The sequence below is a fragment of the Psammomys obesus genome, unplaced genomic scaffold, assembly GCF_907164565.1.
Source record: "Psammomys obesus unplaced genomic scaffold, mPsaObe1.curated_primary_1811, whole genome shotgun sequence".
NCBI lineage: Eukaryota > Metazoa > Chordata > Mammalia > Rodentia > Muridae > Psammomys > Psammomys obesus.
Genome location: NW_026585609.1, coordinates 3063063 through 3078869, shown reverse-complemented (window position 1 = coordinate 3078869; position 15807 = coordinate 3063063).

Genomic DNA, 15807 nt, shown 5'->3' with positions numbered 1-15807 from the left:
CCTGTGCAGAAAACAGCTAGTTTCACTAAGCCCTCTGTGTGTAGTGTTTTTTATGTAGTGTACTGACAGCCAGTAAGGGAACCTAATCCGTCAAACTCATTTCACCTAAGACCTCAGGTATGAGTCCAATCCTGATCCTTAAGGTAATGAGGTTGCAGAAGCACTTAGTATCCGACTTTTTTGGTTTGGAACACACAGCACTCTGGGGCTCTGGGAGGCAGTTGTGTATTTCTTTGTGTATTGAGAAATACAGTCATCATTTGGGTGTTATATTTAAAAATTCCATGTTTACCCTATCTATGCCTGTAGTAGGGTACTTTTGCTTGTTTCATCACAGCAGTTAGTTCCCATCGCATCAAATTGCATGCTCCGTTTTTCTTTACTCTCTGAATCCTCTGGAACTGCTAACTTAGCTTCTCTCAGTTTAATAAAGTCATATTGCTGAATCTTGTCTAGGTCTCCAAAACTAACCATGAGAATGTGGATATATAATCTCAATCTTTAAAAACAAAAACAAAAACCAAAAAAAAGCCTGACACACACCGTAAATTTGAACTTTAGCAAGATGTACTATCCATTCTGTAAATACTTACTTGCTCGGTATTATATCTGCTGGCAACTTAGTATTTCTACCTCTTGAAAGAACACTAAAACAGGTGTTGGGCAATTATTTCTCCTCTACAAAATCGTGTCTTCTTACTTTCTCATGTTTGTAGAATGAGTCAGTGTTGAGCCAAGGGTCATTTGCATGTACAGAAGGTGTTTATCACGGTAAGTCTGCAGGTGTGGACGGTGGGTACAGTCACATGAAGCATTGCACCTATCAGGATCGTAGCTGAGCTTACTCTGCAGTTAACAATCCCATTTCTGTAAAAACAGTTGAGACTTCTCCATTGTGATTGATTGTTTTGTGAGGAAGGAATAACAACTAAGAAAAGAACATTGACATTTTCAATTGATATGTCTTCTGTTACTTAAAAAAAATAGTCATGACTTGTGTTATTGTACCTTTTAACACTCAAAGCAAATGGACCAAAAATGCCACTAAAATTAAGCCAAATATGTTGATTTAAATAGACTGATCCTAATGAGCACAGGTCATATTACGTATACTTCATGCTTTATTGTCTTGGAACTTTACAAGAAATAAGATATTCTAGGGGCCAGTGAGATGTCTTGGAAGATAAAGGTGCTTGCTACCAATTCAACCAACCTTTGTTCCACCCTTAGGTCTCATGGTGTAGACAGAGAAGACTCCTGGAATTTCTACTGCAACATGTGAGCCTTGGTGTGTACACAGTCATGTTCACACACACACACACACACACACACACACACATTAATTAAAACTAAACAATTTAAAAAGACTTTTTTTCCAAGTCTAAAGGAAGAATTTTCAGATTTCTTGAGGTTGCATAAATCTTTGGACAATTGAATTCTGTATGGTACAAAATATTTGGGGATGTTGATAATGAGATTATAAAGAAATAATACAGCTTGGCTAGAACATGGTAATGTCTTTATCTCTACTTAGTCCCAGCTCAGGTCTAAGATGGCAGCCTCTAAAGAGCCAAACATCATGTTGTCATCTTTCCAGGGATGGGTCCTGATCAGTTGGCCTTTCTGCAGAAAGGATGGGGCTAGCTGTGGTGAGCAAGCAAGGCCCTCTTGGTCTACCTTCAAGTCAGCATGTCTTGGCTGGGACCAAGATGAAGAGACAATGAGCCAGGTTGTCAGTTACTAGCTTACTGTGAGATGAGCTTCTGCTCTCTCTGGATGCATGTCTTTCTTCTGAATAAGGAACATGCTTTCCCAGAGGAGCAGTTTGGCCCTGTGCCCTGCTTAGTCTTCCCATTCTCTATCTTCTATGCCCAACACCGTCTCTACCCTCTGCAACAAGTTTGAAAAGAGGGCCCTGGACAGACTCCTACCCTTTTATGCTTCACTCATTCACCGACTGGTATGTGCTTAGCTTAGAAGGCTTCCGCGTTTGTTCTGAGTTCACAGTGCTGTATTTCTAAGCAAGAGCACGTATCCTTGTCCTCCAACACATCTGCCAGTTAGTTCCTAAAAGGGATAGAGAGAAAGGGCACTGAAGTTCTCTCTCTGGATGGGGTATGGCTGTCCTCTTCAGGTGGGAGACTCCTTGCTCAGCCCTGTTTGCACAGTATCAAGAATCATGGTTTTGGGAACACCCTAATGTTGAATCCAGAGTCTTTATGGAAATGTTGTTGTTTTAATCTTTGGAATGAATATGAGAAAGTGTTGCAAAGTCAGAGTCTGGATACTGGTTGGAGACAATTCTGGTCAGCCCAGAGAGTCCTTTCTTGTCTGGCTGATACTTTAAATAAAGCTGGTTGGCATTGTCTTCAGATGAGGTGACATCTAAAAGATGGAAAGAGAACAGCCCTTCCATTCAGTTTGTGGCCTCACACAGTCAAGGCATTACTCAGGTCTAATAAAAAGTTTTAGGGCTTTTAGCACAAAGCAGTAGGCATTGGCACTGCCATGAGGACAAGGAGACCCTGCCTTACCCAAGGCAAGATCTGAGCTAGGTAATCACCCTAGAAAAAGTTGCCTTTCAAACCCTCCCATGCCAGGCACTGGGCTAGAATAACTCTCCTGAGAGCTTGGGCACAATCAAATGAACATTGATAGACGCCAGGAGCCTTTCCCTAGCCTAAAGGTCCCCTTGAGTTCAGTGATTCTCACCAATTGCCTACAGCACCTGATCTTTAAATTCTATATATAAAGTTAGAATAAATTAAGGATATTTTTGGAAAGCAATTGGTCCATGTGATGCTAATTTTTCATCCACTTGAAAAATGGTTTAATGTGTCTACTGGGAGATTAAGAGCAAATAAAAGATCTGCCATGTTTCTAAGGGTATTTTTCTGGTCACCCCAGAAGTGACTACATTGCATGAATTTGGTCTGTAGAACAAGGAATATTTTGTCTTCCTCTTTGTGGGAAAGTAGTTAGGGAGGGGTGTCCTGCTTTGGTTTAACACCCCCCCCATTCTAACAGAATGTTGTCCAAGCCACTCTGATCTGTGGACTGTGTGTATTTCTGTTGCATCTTACCAAACAAAATAATGCCATATGAAAAAACAAACAAACATCAATCTAGTGTCAGTGTGTGGTTTGGAATAAAATTAAATGTTGCAGTTTTTTTTTAAATACAATATTAATATTATCAGAGCATGCTTATATCCCAGCACGATTACATCATTATTAATACTGTCATCACATTTCAGCTAGAATGTTTTTATATTATTTGTATAATTTAAACATATCAGCTGAGCTTGGTCTCACATGCTTGCGACTAACACTCAGGAGGCAGAGACAAGAGGACCTTAGAAAGTTCAGAGCCAACTGTGGCGACCCAGTGGGTTTCCAGTCCTGCAGAGTTGTGTAGTTACATGGTAAGATCCTGACTCAAAGGTAAATAAATAAATTAATAGCTTCTGATTTAGAAGGAAGTATTTGCAGAAAATCAGACCAGACCCTGAACGTGTAAGTTCTTTCCACCGTCCAGTATTTCCAACAGAAATGCCTCTTTTCAAGCAGCACAAAAAATTTAAGAGCGTAAATATGAGTTTTCTCCAACATGTGAGTTGATTTAAAAAATGGAACTAGGCTATTTTAAGTAAGCATCCACTGATTAATCAAACACATGAGATTAAAGCAACGAAGATCGCTGAACACATTTACTTAGCTCTTAGGGTCCCAACGATGTTAACATTTGCAATTCCGTCTTAGCCAAGGTGGAAAAACATTTTAGTGTGTTAAATTGCTTGAAACTCTTCACCTAAATTAGTCTTGCTGCAATGTTTTTTTTTTTATTTTAAAGACTTTTCAAGTTGCATTCTCACACTTCCTGTGCTTTCTCACTGGACCCTGGGTTTTCCAGATATCCCTATGGGGCTGATCTCAGCATCTCAACACAGCATAAGTACCTGCAGCCTTCAAAGGATGACCTCCTGCTTTGGATGTTTTGGTGGCCCTTCAAGGGTGCTTGAAAGCATCATTCAGTTGATTTGGGGAACTCCTTTTTATGATAATATATCAATTTAAATGATATGGTATTTTACAGCTAGAATATTATTTTTATTGAATAAACACCTTATTTCCCTCTATGTTAAATAATACCTCAAGCTTCTCTACTTAAAGACATACTTGCACTCTAAACTCTTTCTAAGACACTGTGCTGGTTTCATATTTCCTCTTTGCTGGGATTTTGGTGGACTAGTTACAATATTAACTATCACAGCTCATCAATTTCCTTCACACACTGACTAAATAATCTTCTAACACACTGAGGACATAGGGAAATGGTCTCTTTGGCTTTAAAGCTCTTGTCTTAAACTAGTCATGGTCTCCACCCACAACTTTTTTTTTTCCTAGTCAAAACTGAGATCTATGATCTAAATACATACCTGTGGGACTTCTTCAGTTTATGTCAATCAACGTTTGCTGTGAACTCCTTTCTTCCAAAAGAGAAGAGGTTCTTTCTAACACAGAGCTTACATTATAGAAAAGAAGACAATGATTTAAGGAGATATTTTAGAACAGTGATTCTCAACTTTCTTAATATTGTGACACTTTAATATAATCCTCAGGTTTCAGTGATCCCCAACCATAAATTATTTTCAATGCTGCTACATAACTGTAACTTTGCTACTGTTATGAATTGTTAATTTGTGGTTTCTAATGCTTTTTTTTTGGCGGGGGGTCTGGACCCACAGGATGAGAACCATTGTTTTAAAAATCTGCTCATGTGTTAAAGGGATAAAGAAAAGCATCCCAGTACAATCTGGGGGCTATGGAAACATTGACCAAGACTACAGAAAATGTTATATTGTAAAGAATGCACAAAAACAAAAATGTTCTCTTTCTCTTTCTCTCTCTTTTCTCTCTCTCTCATATACCACCATACCCCCAGAGAGAAAGAGAGAGAGAGAGAGAGAGAGAGAGAGAGAGAGAGAGAAAGATTCTGTCATTCTGCCTGTCTGTGTCTGTGTGTTAGAGACAGGAGACCTTAACTTGGACTAGATGGATGGTGGGTATAAAAACTACCAAGCTTATGTTACCAAGCATCAAAAAGACATCAGGTTAATGTTGTATATGAAAACTTACATTCAAAAACCACTTCTTAGTTTTTAGAAGAAAGTAGTAGGAAAAGAAGCCAGAGAAACAGATGCAGTTGAAGCACGGGACGTTAGAGATATATGTTCTATCTAATTGGTCGAGTAACACTGAGGTAGACTGATGACAAGGTTACATTTGTAGTCCAAAGAAGTCATTTCAGCAAAGGTGTTAAGGAATGGATTTCAAGAAGGGTAAGTCAGGAGGATGGCAGATATCAGACAGAAGGTTGGGGCTAGAGATCAGCCTAGTTTCAGTACAGTTGTAAAGGGGACACTGAGAAAGTGGGAGATGCAGGGTAATAAAAAGTGGCTGTACTTTTCCCTCACATTTTCTTTTTTATTGTATATCCATTTGTTGTGTTAGAGGAACAGGGGGAATGGGAAAGGAAGCCAGTGTGTAGGGAAGAAAGTTATAGGTAAGGTCCAATGAATTATATGAGCAGTGATAAGACAGTGAGTGATTGCATTCAGTATGGCTTTTTTTTTTCTTTTATGACAAGAAAAAGTTCAAATCAGAATGACTAGCTAAGGGCAGGAATCAGGGGAGAGCTGTACCCAAGAGTAACAGTCCGGGGACATGGATGTTGAGGGACACGTGTTCCATGTGACTTCACACAAGGAGGTTAGAAAGGAGGACCTCTGAACTGCTCAGCATTTGTTGTCCTGAGATTGCAGAAGGCCTCCAGTGCCCTCTGAAAATGCGTGTCATCTCCCCGTCTTACCATCCTGAAGATTTCACTAGGCAGATACAAAACTATGTACCTGTAAGTCCACAGGAGCATCACAGGGCCAGGGGCATTCCATGAACATTTTGCTTTGCTCAAAGATTTTTGTTAGGAAAAGAAGAAAAAAAAAATCTTATCTGTTTGGAAAGAGGATTTACATTTGCAAATAGATTTGCAGGCAGATCCAAGCAGGCAGGATTTTGCCATTTGCAAATCCACTTGAAACATCTGGGTTCCTGTCTAGTCCAGAAATTCTTATACAAATGGACAACCCTGAGATCATAGTTTGGACATGGTTTAAAGAGGAGACAGAAATGCTTAAGTGATTTGCATGACTTTGTTGGTTTTGGAAGCCTGGCCTATTTTGTTAACACAATAAAAGGACAAGCAAAAGCCAGGCATGATTTTCTGTTAAGGGAGAATTAAATAAGTGAGATCAATAAGGGACAGCAATAAAAGCGCCTGGGCTTTGTTAAGTGGAGAAAGGCCATGTGACATTTCTGTGAAACAATCTTATTAATGAGAGTTTTAATTTAGGCTTCGGTTCTGCTCACAGTCCTAATGGTAAAACACATGTGAAGGAAGACTGTACTGATAACTTATTTATTGGGGACCAAAGAGGTGTTTTTTATAAAGCTTTTATTATTTTTCTAATTAAAAAAGATTTCTTTCTAGTTTTTTTTTTCTACGTATTATGATAGCTAATATAAGATTGGCTTAGACCAAATTTACACTGCACCAGTAGACTCTAAGAATTCCAGTAGTGCTCCATTGAAACCATCAATGGAGGAAAAGGCAAAAGGGATGCTGTTCTTGTTTCACTGTGGAAATGAAACAGCTTTAAAGACAACGGCTTCTGGCTTTTTAAACAGCTCTTCTGCTGGCCCTCCCCAGGACATCACTTGGTATAGTGCAAGATTCTTCAGAAAAAAATGTCTCTTGACCTTGTGGCCCTTCTCTTTTATTATTTGTAGTCTTTCTCCCCAGAACTGTGGCATCTGTGGAATCTGTGTGCTACTGTGATGTTATGGACTCATTTAAAATGTACAATGGAAATTTCAAATTACAAGGAAGAGTTTGAGATTGACATTGACGAAAGCATCTGTGCCAATAAAACCTAAGATTCCTGAAATGCTGTCCACAAATTCGAAATTCTCGGAGCCGTTAGGGGCGTGGTGCAGAAACTGAAGCATGCATATTGCTACAAAGGAGTAAAGTTGACATTTTGCCAACCCGTGATGATGAGCTAGACTTTTGTCCAGTTAGCCTGCTTGTTGGTGTGACAACTAGAAATCAACACTGAATGCTAAGGGTCCCTAACTGCACAGTGAGGTCCATTGATATTAGCCCAGTGTGCGTGCGTGTGTGTGTGTGTGTGTGTTTAAATGTTCAGAGGTGTGTGTGCCATGTGTATGTACATTTGTAAACTGGCATACATCTGCCTCAGAGGATAGGAAATATTTCAAAAGTGAGGCTTCAAAATGTAGGAACTTAAACATTTTCAAATTACGAGGCTCTAGTATTCAAAACACTGCTTTCTGGCCACTTTTTCTCCTAGTTGCTGCGTTTTGGTTTGATTGCCTGTGGGACATCATTCTTCCATGATCTAACTCAGAATTACAAAGTCCAGTAATGATTCTTCCCTGCCCCTCTAAGGTTTTGAGTTCCTCCTGTCTCCCATTTGAACTCTGCCAATAAAGACTTATTGTTTCACCGTGTATCTGTTGTCAGCACCCGACCGCTGAATGTCTTCCTCAATTACTTCTTTACACACTTAATCAACGAGTTCTGGTGACCTACTGTTCTTCCATTTAGCCCAGATTTCTGTTCTATTCAATACTCGTCGTCATCCTTTCTTTTAAGTTTGGGTTCTGAGAATTTTTTTCTCTCATTGTTTCACCTTCATATTCCTTAAAAGTATATGTTCCTTTGTCTTGCCCATTTGTTTCTAATCCAAACTCTACACCATTATTAATGGACTTTCTGAAATGCTTCTCTTCACTTTAGAAGGTGTCAATAATTTTGCTCTGTGCTGACAGTATAATTTGAACTTTGAAAACTTTTGTCTGTTTTTTTTTTCTGATCTATATTTTACCCCTCCTCTGTGAACTTTTTCTTTATTATTTTCATAAAATAATTGCTTCATTTCCATGAATGTGTCATAATTTTCCTTGCATTTGTGTGCATTGCTCCCTATATGGACTGCATTTACTCCATTTCCCTTGAATCACATTACATATTTTATTTAGCATAAGTCATCCTCTTTGCTTTTATTCTCACAGCATTTAGTTTCTATATGTCTAGGTAAATCAATGGCCCAGACCTTACTCGTCACATGGCACTTGTTTCCTTGTTGCTTCCATTGGAACACAAGCCTCCTATTATCTAGACCTGAGGTTCGGATCCAGGTCCTCAGTACCTTTGACTTTTCAAATCTACTTAACTATTTTGAAATGAGAAGTCACTATATGCCAGGAAATCTGCTCTTTAATTAGAATGACATATAGGTGTTTCATATCATCTCTTCCAAGGCTCTTGTAATCGCCCTTGCTTGACATCACTTCTGCAAGAGGGCAGCTGTAGCCATTGCTCTAGCAGACCAGAACAACCAGAACATTTGTGTGCACCCTCTCCACTCTGTCTTACATTTTCTTCCCGTGGTTGATTTTAGCCAGTGTCTTTTCACTGTAGTGAATTGGAACCATGAGTCTCGATGCTTTCAGTTTGTTTCTAGACTTTCCAATAAATATTAAGCCTGGGGTAAGCTCGGGAACACCCAACTTTGCCACCTTTGTCCAAAGCTAGAATAGTGGTAAGGACGCCCACAAGTTCCCTGAGAATGTAAGGGCCTTTGTGAAGATCACTCTGTCTCCTGCAGCACCCTTTTCTGTAAGAGTGGAGAGACACCTTTGTTAAAATTGTGAGTTATCTTACTGTCTTGCTCAAAACTCATTGGTCATTCTCTGTTTATAGGATCAATTCCAAACTTGTTACTATAGATCACAATGGACGCTCCCAATACAGCTTTTTGCAGAAAACATTTTCTCTAATGATGTACTAGCCACAGGCTAAATGACCTTACTTGACTTTCCAAACATTCATTTATCTGAGTGACTCTGATCTTGCTCTGCCATTTTCTCTTAATATTATTTCTATTCGTCCCCATGTAACGCACTCCTTAAGTGCCCACAGTTATCTCCATAGGCAGGAGTCTCTTGAATAGTTTAGATTCTCATTACCATCTGCCAGATTATGAGGCCAAACCATGGTCTCTCACTCATAAGGCAGAAAGAAAACCAAAGCAGCGGCTCTTGATATTACTCAATCCTTTTTATCACTGTAAGGAAAACCACGGAAACCAGCTCATTGGTCTAAGTTGCTTCGACTTCAGTAGATCAGTCTTTATTAAACATACTTCCAGGCAGAGTGACATTTCTGTGAACTTTCATTTGTAGACCAAGCAGCTCTGCATTGGTCAATAGAAAGCTGGCTTCAGGGTCCTGCTCCATCCACCTTATTTCCTCTTATGGTTCAGAGGTTAGGAACAGAAAGAGAGAGAAAGAGAAAGAGAGAGAGAGAGACTACTTATTCATGGACAGAATAATTATCTCTTTGAATTTTTTTTTTTTCATGAGTGATTCCTAGACCATCATGGAACTCTTCTCTACAATACTTCTCCATAGGAACACTTTGCCATATCACCCATGACATGATGAATTTTTCTGGCTTAAAGATTATCTTATGAATTCCAGTAATGGGTTTTGTTTCAATTTATATCCAACGGCAGCCTAAATATTTGTTTCAAAAGTAACTGCATATTGCACTATTGTATAATTAAAAGAAAAGGTGAACATTTTTAAAAAGAAGAGTCTGCACTTAGGCAGACAGGTCTCTGAAGGCTTCCCCAAGAAACAAAAGCTACGCTTGTTTCAGATTGTGTTGGCAGATGAATACCATTTCAGGCAGAAGAAATGTGTGCAGAGACCTTGAGCTGGGAAAATGACTGGCACATTCAAGGGCCTGAATTTATAGCAGCAGCACTGAGAGTTGCTCAACACAAGGTGAAAGGCTTTTAGAGCTCAAGTTTAGCTTTTCTATCTCTTTGTATAAACAGAGTAGTTTATGTGCATTGTAATTAATTTTGAAAAGCATGTAAAATTCAGAGCAGATACCTGTGAATATAGTAAGCCCTGATTTCATGGATGTGATTGTTTCAGCATGGCAGACAAGAAACTCTCCACAGAACTGTGACTGGACGGAGTGTTGCAAGCTGAAGATATTGCAGGGTCTCCTGGTGATTGGCAGGATGTGGGAACTGTGGACTTCGAGAAAGGCTTTTCTTTTCCAATATGAAGCCAATGAGTTACTAGAGGACAAAGAAAAACTGAAGACAAATGTGACACAGAATCTATCAAATGGGTTTATTGCTTTTGTTTTCCTGTAAAAGTCCCCATGAATGAAGAGACCAAGGAGAAAATAAGCAATAACAGAAAATATATTTGGTGTGCTCCAACTTGGCAAACCCAGATCAGATCCTATATATGTCACCTGTCACTGTAAACATGCTGATGGATCAAGATGATTTGTCAGAGAAAAAAAAATCACCACATTGACTGATAATTATTTTCCTATTAGGTGTTAAATTAAAGACCATTTAAAGACAAATCAAAAGTCCCTAAACTCAGCCTAGGTAATACATACCTTTTTATGCACAGTAACATCAGAAATTCCAGTAGTGTTTATTTAATTGAAATTCAGAATATCTAATTTTCCAAAATCTGCTATATTAATAAGCTACATATCTTGACCATTATGTGTCAAATTAACTATTTTACACATACATGGCATATATATTAAAGTTTTTACTTTTTTATACAATAAGCAGCAATATTAGTAACGTTTCTAAAGAGTCCTATCCACCAAATACTGAGACAGTATATAAAAATAGAAAAGCAGGAGAGTGCAAAAGGAAGGAGTTTAAAAGTATATTAAAATAAAATATTGAAATTATTAGTATATTATTAGCATAAATTTATGCACTAATTAAGCAAAAGATTATTGAACAAGTAGGATTGGCCAGATACTTGTCTAGACACCAGGGCTGTCAGAGTCTATAAACAAAAATTATTATCTTCTGAAAAGTACATTAGGGTGAGAGAAGAAGCCCAATAAATAAGAGACATATTAAATAGTATATTACGTCATATAAAGGGATAAATTCTGCAGGGAAAACAGAGTAGAATTAGGAACAAGTAATGAATCAGGTAGGGTGTTAAATACTCAGTAATGGTAGACTAACAATGAGCACAAACGTGGAGATAGAAATTATTCATGTATTAGGGAAGGAATGATTTTTAGCAATGAACAACTCTAACACCTAAGATGAGAATGTGCTCCCCATGTTGGAGAAGAAAAGAAAAAAAAAAAATAAAAAGACAGCAGAGCCAGCCTGAGAACAGTAAAGGGCAGAGACAGGTGGTAGAGAGTGAGGTCTCTGGAGTTACTCTCTGCATCTGTAAAGAATACTAACTCGGCTGACAGTGACGTAAAGAACCAAGAGAAGGCTGGAAGATGAAGTACGTTATGGTATGGTTATGGGTTAAGATCATCACTCTCCAAGTCCCACTATCTCCCCCTCCTTCCATAGGATCCCTGCACTCTGCCCAAAGTTTGGTTATGCATCTCAGCATCTGCTTTGATACACTGCTGGGTAGAGTCTTTCAGAGGCCCTCTGTGGTAGGCTCCTGTCCTGTTTCCTGTTTTATCTTGCTTCCAATGTCCATCCTGTTTGTCTTTATGAGTGAGGATTGATCATCTTATCCAGGGTCCTCTTCTTGATTAGCTTCTTTAGTGTACATATTTTAGTATGTTTATCCTATGTTATAGACCAAGTATCCACTTATAGATGAATATATACCATGTGTGTCTTTCTGCTTCTCGGATACCTCACTCAGGATGATCTTTCCTAGACCCCACCATTTGCCTGCAAATTTCATGATTTCCTTGTTTTTAATTGCTGAGTAGTATTCTATTGTGTAAATGTACCACAATTTCTGTATCCATTCCTCCGTTGAGGGACATCTGGGTTGTTTCAGGTTCTGGCTATTACAAATAAAGCTGCTACGAACATGGTTGAACAAATGTCCTTGTGTACTTGAGCATCTTTTGGATATATGCCTAGGAGTGGTATAGCTGGATCTTGATGAAGCACTGCTCCTAATTGTCTGAGAAATAGCCAGACTGATTTCCAAAGTGGTGGAGCTCCACAAGGAGAGCAACAGAACCAAAATATCTGGGCACAGGGGTCTTTTCTGAGACCGATGCTCCAACCAAGCACCATTCATGGATATAACCTAGAACCTCTGCACAGATGTAGCCCATGGCAGCTCAGTATCCATGTGGGTTCCCTAGTAAGGGGAACAGGGACTGTCTCTGACATGAACTCAGTGGCTGGTTATTTGCCCACTCCCCCTGAGGGGGAGGCAGCTTTGCCAGGCTACAGAGGAGGATAATGCAGCCAGTCCTAATGAGACCTGATAAGCTAGGGTCAGATGGAAGGGGAGGAGGACCTTCCCTATCAGTGGACTTGGAGAGGGGAATGGGAAGAGATGAGGGTGAGATTGGAAAGGAATGAGGGAGGGGGCTACAGCTGGGATACAAAGCGAATAAACTATAATTAATATAAAAAATAAAAATTTAATTAAAAAAGAAATGTAACAACAATTAAAAAAAACACTGAAAAAAAAAGGTCATCACTGTGCTTCTAAGCTGAAAAAAGATCACAAGAAATAAGACATGAAAGACACAGGATAACCAGCTAGAAGACATGCTATTTCACTGTATGTATAATCTAGGCTGGGTTATATCACGTAGTTGCTAATTAAAACCCTAACTTAGGTATTATGAAAAAGCTTTATATATGTTGTTCATACCCAGAGCTAAGTTTAGCTCACTGTGATTACCTTGATGAGCAGGTAATCTCACTTATGATTTGTGTCTGTGTCTTACAAATACGTACATTTACAAATACATTCACTTTATAAGTTTGTGTACATATTATATACACATACAGATGTATTCACGTTTACATATGTCTATATGTATATTATATTGGTTCTATTTTTCCATACAACCCAGATTGATATTGAAGATATAAAAAGCTAGATCAACAGGAACAGCAGTAAAGTAGTAGTGTAGACACTAAGATGCATATATTCTGGAGCATTAATGTAAGTGTGAGATAAGGAACTGGAGGAACGTCCCAAGAGCCTTCTTCTTTTCATTATGCTCTTGTTCCTCAAACCAGAGCATAAGGAAATAAACAAGGTAGAGATGATTCTGATAGCAAAAGTTCATTCAATGGACTTGGAAAAATATGTATTTGTATATGCTCAGGGGATATATGCTGGCACTTTCTCACAGAAGAATGTAGATTTGGGAAAATTATGTGTCTCAGTAATTACTGGCTTTTAGGCTGATGGTCTTGAGTCTGCTAAATCATACCTGTTCTTCAGCACAATGTCTGCTGACAAGTTTTTATTAAACATCTTTTACAAATATAGATTGTGTAAATTTATTTTTAAGACCAAATGTCACAGAGTACACACTCTACTAGGGGACTAAAAGTTACTAGAAAGGGACAGGTACTCAATGTATGGATGAAGACTGCCTTTAGTAAGGCGACATATACCTCCTTTTGGCAAGGCAGAAGCTTTGGTTGCGAGCGTGTCTCATGGAGAAATGATAGTTAATTTTACCTAGGAGGAAAACTGGAACAATACATGTGTTAGCTACTCATCTTACTGCCATGATAAGAAAGAAAGAAAGAAAGAAAGAAAGAAAGAAAGAAAGAAAGAAAGAAAGAAAGAAAGAAAGAAAGAAAGAAAGAAAGAAGGAAAGAAAGAAAGAAAGATGATGATAGATAGATAGATAGATAGATAGATAGATAGATAGATAGATAGACAGACAGACACAAAGAAAGAAAAACTCAAAAAACAGAATCAGAGAAAGAAACAAAACATTTTCGACAATGCAACTTAAAGCAGGAAGTGTTTATTTGGACTCAAAATTTCTAGCTACCGTCTATCATGGAGAGGAAGTCCTAATGATAGGAGTGATTGGTCACATTTCATTTATCGGGGAAGTAGCAAGAAAGTGGTGTTTTGTTCACTTGCCCACACTAAGAGTGTATCTCTCCCCCCCCCCCCCCAATTAACCTAACCTAAACAATCTCTCACCAAACTATTTGTCTCCAAGGATATTATAACTCCTTCTAGGTTGACAGTATAAATTGTCGCACTCTGATAACTGGTAAAGAATTATTTCTGCATTATTCATGAAGATATTTCTAGATAAACCTAGCAATTTGATTGTCCAATTCTGTAACTAGGCTCATCCTCACTGGTAGACTGTGGGTAGGCCTCAGAGTCCACTAAGCATCTGAGGAAACTAGAAAGATAGAGGAAGGAGGTGATGGTTACATGCCATTTGGGTTAGCATCACCCTCTTCTGTGCTTGGATATCAGTACTCTGAGTTTTGGTGCCTCTGGACTGAGACCAGGACTGACATCATTCTTCCATCCCCAGTTCACAAGCCTTTGATATCAGACTGAAGTGCCTCACTATCACTCCAGGTGCTATGGCTTCCAGTTCCTCTGCAGTGAAGTGTCACAGTTTCATCTTTACAGCCAGCCCTTATTATCAATCTCTCCTGCTCTCCTCACTGTCCCATTATGAGATCTTCTGGTGCTGTTCCTCTGGAGAGTCCTGACTAATACACAGAAATAGCTGTGAGGGATTTTCATGTCAACATACTGAATATCTGGGAAAACAATCTTGAACAGAAGGAGCCCCTTTGAAACCACTAAGTGCTTTATTCTGTTTGAACTTTGTCATGTTCAACATGCTACGCTTCCTTCCAGTCTAGTTGTTGAAGGTAACCATCCAGAATCTCTTATTGCTTCACTTATGCCTACCAACACTCAGCTAGGAATCAGAGCACCTGTCTCATTACCCATTACGAGTCAATCCTTTTTGGAAATTTTCTATTAGGTTAATTACTAGGTCAATCTTCCATGATGTTGAAGAAGAAATAGTTTCTTCATTTTTTTTTCATTCTTTATTAATTACACTTTATTCCCTTTGTATCTCCCCTGTGGTTCCCTCCCTCCTCCAGCCCCAATCCCTCCCTTCCTCCACCCTCTGCATGCATGCTCCTACCCAAGTCCACTGATAGGGGAGGTCTTCTTTTCCTTCCTTCTGATCTTAGTTAATTAGGTCTCATCAGGAGTGGCTGCATTGTCTTCTTCTGTGGCCTGGTAAGGCTGCTTCCCCCTCAGGGGGAGGTAATTAAAGAGCAGGCCAATCAGTTCATGTCAGAGACAGTCCCTGTTCCTATCACAATGGAACCCACTTGGATACTGAACTGCCATGGGCTACATCTGTGCAGGGGTCTTAGGTTATTTCCATGCATAGTCCTTGGTTGGAGTATCAGTCTCAGGAAAGACCCCTGTGCTCAGATTTTTTGGTTCTGTTGCTCTCCTTGTGGAGTTCCTGTCCTTTCCAGATCTTACTGTTTCCCACTTCTTTCCTAAGACTCCCTGCACTCTGCCCAAAGGCTGCCCATAAGTCTCAGAGTTTCCTCATGTTTATAATTGTCTTTACTGGAACATTGAGATGGCTCAGCAGGTGAAGGTGCTTGCTATCAAGCCTGACAATATGACTTCAGTTCAGTTCCCATAACTCTATAGTGAAGAAGAAAATGACTCCTACACATTGTCTTCTGACATCAAAGCATAAGCTGTGGTATGAAGTTGACCCCTACACCCAAATGAATAAGATGAATCTAAAATGTTTATTATATTTCAACTGGATATGTCAAATCTTTCTAGGGGTGACTTTTAATGGATACATACATACATACATACATACATA